Source organism: Myotis davidii, unplaced genomic scaffold (genome assembly GCF_000327345.1).
Source record: "Myotis davidii unplaced genomic scaffold, ASM32734v1 scaffold96, whole genome shotgun sequence".
NCBI classification, from domain to species: Eukaryota; Metazoa; Chordata; class Mammalia; order Chiroptera; family Vespertilionidae; genus Myotis; species Myotis davidii.
The window spans coordinates 6,483,301-6,488,932 of record NW_006289416.1 but is presented as its reverse complement, the minus strand read 5'-3'; the positions used below and the strand labels follow the sequence as shown (position 1 = coordinate 6,488,932).

General features: G+C 43.9%; 1 protein-coding gene across 1 annotated transcript in view; it reads left to right on the top strand.

Moving 5' to 3' along the window:
• The first annotated feature begins 374 nt into the window (after positions 1-374).
• HSBP1L1 (heat shock factor binding protein 1-like 1) overlaps positions 375-5,632 on the top strand; it is a 77,664-nt gene continuing 72,406 nt past the window's right edge. The window contains exon 1 of the mRNA XM_006761892.2: positions 375-475. The gene's annotated coding sequence lies outside the window, so the exon portion shown is untranslated. The remainder of the gene's footprint in view (positions 476-5,632) is intronic.

The following is a 5,632-nucleotide window of genomic DNA, read 5'->3' as shown; positions in this document are numbered from 1 at the left end:
ACTTATAGAAAAATTATTTTTTGTGAAATATTAAAGAGCACAGGGAATGACCACTCTGGCCAAGCCCTAGCTGCACCATATAGATAAGACCATAGCTGAATGCTACCCTTAGGAATGACGTATGTAAACATGATAGACACCTTCTGAGTGACACTGTGATAGATAACCAGCTCGTACTCTGATTAACACTTGTGTGATGACATATGTTACTGATAGCCACCTGGACTGCCATGGGCTAGAACAGGCTTAAAAACAAGTCCCCGACTTCAGACATTGATCACCTTCTTGCTCCACGCCGGACAGCAGAACAGCTAAACCTCTGATCACTGATCATGAGGCTTCGGTCACCCTCCTCCCGCTGACTCGACCCAGCCAGACAGCCAGGCACCCAAAGACAGACCTACTGCTGCCCACAGAAGACACTATTCTTTTCTGCGGACCCTGTTAAGTTTGAGCCCACTGCACCAGGAACCCTGTGAGTAATAAAGTGTGCTATGTGATTTGCAACTACATATTCTTGTGTGGCGTAATTCCTCTGGCAGTCTTAACTATCCTATATAATAAAGAGGTAAAATGCAAATTGACCCTCACCCCGTTGCACAAGATGGCCACCCCCATGTGGTCAAAGATGGCTGCCACAAGATGGCTGGCAGGGAAGGGTAGTTGTGGGCAACCAGGCCGGCAGGGGAGAGCAGTTGGGGGGACCTGGCCAGCAGGGGAGGGCAGTTGGGGGTGACCAGGCTGGCAGGGGAGGGCAGTTAGGGGGCGACCAGGGGAGTGGTTAGGGGGTGATCAGGCTAGCAAGCAGGCGAGTGGTTGGGAGCCAGCAGTCCCAGATTGTGAGAGGAATGTTCCGGACCTAAACCGGCAGTCGGACATCCCCCAAGGGGTCCCAGATTGGAGAGGGTACAGGCTGGGCTGAGGAACACGCCCCCCTCCAGTGCACAAATTTCAGGCACTGGGCCTCTAGGTCAGATGATAATGCCTACCCTCAGTCCTGCTTGCTTAGAGTAGTCTCTTCACTAGCAACTACTCAATGTCCGAATACCTGCACGGTTAAGTTTATCTCAAGGGACGCCTTGGATAACGCCCCGTATACTCTACTCGGACATCTGGGTTATCACAATTCACTGTCCACTAGAAATGACAGAGAGCACAGCACCAGGCATGAATAGGAAAACAAAAACACAACACAGAGAAGGAAGCCAGATTGGGCTGGAAAGAAACTAGACGTGTTCCTACTTAGCCACTTCCTCCCCAGCTGTAAAGATTCTAGAACAGTGGTTCTCAATCTTCCTAATGCCGCGACCCTTTAATACAGTTCCTCATGTTGTGGGGACCCCCGATTTCATTGTTACAAATTGAACATAATTAAAGCATAGTGATTAATCACAAAAACAATATGTAATTATATATGTGTTTTCCGATGGTCTTAGGCAACCCCTGTGAAAGCGTCGTTCGACCCCCAAAGGGGTCGCGACCCACAGGTTGAGAACTGCTGGTCTAGAATGTTCCATTCTCTCTGTTCTGGAGGTTAGAGGAAGGACACAGGCTGCCCTTCTGGCACTGGAGCATCTGGGTCAGGCTGTTGACCCTGTTTTCCTGGCACATATAGGCAAATTGGTGGCCAGCCCAAAGCCACCTGCTACTCTGAGTCCATCAGGCTTTTTTGGGGGGAGGAGCACCCACACCAGGGAGCACCACCAGAGTCCACTCAAGTCTGGGCAGCCTTGGGGGTAGCCAGGTTTGAGAGCCACTGTTTTAAAAAAACAATACCCAATATAGGAAATCCTCAGGACTCAGAATAATTTGCTTCCAGGAAAAAGGCCATTACTTTCAATGTGGCCAGAATTGCAAAGTAAAAAGTTAGTTTAAAAATAAGCCTTGGCCAGTGTGACTCAGTTTGTTGGAGAATTATCCAAAAGGTGGTGAGTTGAATTCCCGTCAGGGCACATATCCAGGTTGTGGGTTCAATCCCCGGTCAGGGCAGCAACTGATCTCAATGTTTGTTTCTCTCTCTCACTCTCTTTCTCTTTCTCTCTCTCTCTCTCGCTCTCAAAATAAATTAAGTTTAATTGAAAAATAAAAATAGTTGATAATATTACATTAAAAAATGAAAGCTAGCCCTAACTGGTTTGGCTCGGTGGCTAGAGCATCAGCCTGCAGACTGAAAGGTCCCAGGTTCAATTCCAGTCAAGGGCATGTACCTTGATTGTGGGCACATCACCAGTGGGGAGTGTGCAGGAGGCAGCTGATCAATGTTTCTTCTCATCAATGTTTCTAACTCTCTATCCCTCTCTGTAAAAAATAAAATAAAAATATATTTTTTAAAAAATGAAAGCTAAAATTAGGAAAATATTGCAACTATTTTAAAATGAAAAGCAGAATGGCCAGCATGGCTCAGTGGTTGAGCATCGGCCTATGAACCAGGAGGACATGGTTTGATTCCCGGTCAGGGCACATGCTTGGGCTGTGGACTTGATCCCCAGCCAATCAATGATTCTCTCTCATCATTGATATTTCTATCTCTCTCTCCCTTTCCCTTCCTCTCTGAAATGTTAAAAAAAGAAAAGAAACAAAATTCTATACTAAAGTCTGCATACCCAGATCTATATCCCCAAAGAACACCTCTTTTATTACAGACCATTTGAGAATTTACAAACATAGGAAAAAGAACAGGTTGTAGCACACTGAGCCCCATGTGTCCCTCACCAACATCAGTAACTATAAAGGAGCTTTTAGTGAATATAAAATAAAAATTGAACAGGATAGTCTAATTGACAGTATTTCTCCCTTTTTCAGCCATAACAGTGAATCTTTTTTTTTTTTAAAGAATATAAAGAACTTTTATTTGTGTAGAGATTTGCTCTTTCTCTCCCTGGGAAGTTCTTTTCCAAACGCTATGTATACATGGCAGGGCTGACTCATCTTCCTCTGTTACTTCCTCTCAAATGTTACTTCCTCTGTTCATGTTTTCTGAATTTATTGGTCAACCGTGAATCTTAAGATCAGCAGCATCTTACATTAAAGGCTTTAGAAACAAGACCATCACATGGACTCCTATGTGGGGCATTTCCACTGACATTTACTCTTCACAAGACAGAGTTTCCTCATACATTTGGTCACACTATGATGTTCTCATCTATCAAAATTAAACTTTTAGTCTTCTAATTTAAATTTTAAAAAAATATATTTTACTGATTTTTTACAGAGAGGAAGGAAGAGGGATAGTTAGAAACATTGATGAGAAACATCGATCAGCTGCCTCCTGCACAACCCCTACTGGGGATGTGCCCACAACCAAGGTACATGCCCTTTTTTTTTAGGAGGCAGCTGATCGATGTTTCTCTCTCATCAATGTTTCTAACTGTCTATCCTCTCTGTAAAAAAATCAGTAAAATATATATTTTTAAAAAATCATATATGAGCATTTATTCCAATACCATTCACAGTATGGGAGAGCAGCAGGTCATTCACAAAAATCTGCTCTGCAGGCGCCCCTCCCCGATAAACCAGCTGCTTATATAAAGTAGGACAAAGATTACATGGGGAAGTAGGGATTACCGGCATGGGGAAGTAGGAGGCTGGGTGGGACTCTATTGTTTGGGCAACAAGGTTGTTAATCTTTCCATGATAATAGGCAGTTCTTGAACGAGAATGATTCCAAGGTTGTCTCCTAGGTCCTGGGGGTGTACAACTCCCAGCCAGGTCAGAATGTCCTTTCTTTTTTTAATATATTGTATTGATTTTTTTTTATTTTTATTTTTTTACAGAGAGGAAGGGAGAGGGATAGAGAGTTAGAAACATCGATGAGAGGGAGAGAAACATCAATCAGCTGCCTCCTGCACACTCCCCACTGGGGATGTGCCCACAACCAAGGTACATGCCCTTGACCGGAATCAAACCTGGGACCCTTCAGTCTGAAGGCTGACGCTCTATCCACCGAGCCAAACCGGTTAGGGCAGAGTGTCCTTTCTTTAACCAATCATGGTTAACAGAGCCTGATTAATATTTCTCATAACCATAGCTAGTCCCCAATAGTCTATCTTTGCCCCTAACATTTCCCCACTGCTATTTCTAAGATCTCGTATCTCTGAGATCAGGTTTAGATCAAAAGTCTCATCCTGCTGGACCGCATCTGCTTCCGCCTTGAAAGCAGTTCCCAGGGATGGGACACACCAAATGCAGGATCTTGGATATACGTCCTATCACCTGAGAAAGGTCAGAAGGATTAAACAGCACACTCCCTTACGTTCCTCACAACCGTGGTGATGCTGCAGCAGCCAATAGTCTACTGCTGCCCTATTCTAGAACTACCTCCCTGACTGGCTCAGCTCTTGATTTAACCCCTATATAGCCCTGGAAGTGGCATTCAGGGCTTTTACCATGCCAAAGCCAGCCCGGTCACTTCTACATTAAGGGACCTGGCCATTACCAGCGAAACAAAAATGGCCACAGCAATACAGGCAGCAGGGCTCCACAGGTGGAGATCGTCATTGCAGTCGGGTGCCACGGCCTTGAGAAAGTCTCTTTTGGTTCAGACCCTGTGATGTTTCTGAAGCATAAAGGCAGTCAGTCATCCTAAGGAACAGCCACACACACACAGACACACACACACACACACACACACACACACACACACACTGTGCTGTTAGTGGTGATAATTCTTTTGTCTCACATTTTGCTTCTGCTATTGTTATGTGTCTTTGCTTCCACAAATAGGCACTTCTTACTCAGACCCTTTTCCTCCCCCTCTGTGTGCTGCACAGTGTATCACCACTTACTTTCTGCAGCTTCACAGCACACCTTCACATTCTCACATTGTAGATCTCCAAGGTCAGTTGCAGTAGCGGACTTTCCCCCTGAACCTAGTTGCTGAAACTTAATATTCTTAACAAAATGGGTGTCTGTTGAGTGATTCCCACTTCCATATTAATGAATTTGCCGCCCACAGATGCAGGATTAAGAATTCAATGCCTAACTAGGCAGCGTAGGTGAAAACCTATCCAGGTGCTCAGTGTGAAATGACAGATCCTATTTCTCCAGTAGAGATTGGGTCTCAGGGTCATCAGAGAATGTCTGAGTAGGTCCCCATTCGACCAGAGAGATTACAGTTGAGAAAAATATTTTAAAATACAGAGGGAGAGGGAGAAAGAATCATGGGTACAGGGATTCTTAGCCTAGGGTTTAGAAGGTTAGCTGGGAAGATGTGCTTTTAAAAAGATATATTGTAGTAAAATATGCATAACATCAGATTTACCATCTTAACCATTTATTTTTACTTTTACTTTTTGATTAATCCTCACATGAGGATATTTTTTCCATTGACTTTTTAAAAATATTTATTAAATTAATTGGGGTTACTTACATTGGTCAACATGAACATATAGGTTTCAGGTGTGGGTTTCTATGTTCCATTGACTTTTATTTTTATTATTATTTTTTAAATATATCTTTATTTATTTCAGTATTACAGATGTTCCCTCCCACCCCCCAGTTAACCCCTTCCCATCTACTCTTGCCCATTTCCCCCCAGGCTTACCACACTATTTCCTGTGTCTGTGGGCTATGCATAAATGCATATAAGTTATATGGTTAATCTCTCCCCGCTTCCCCACCTCTCTCCCCCTGA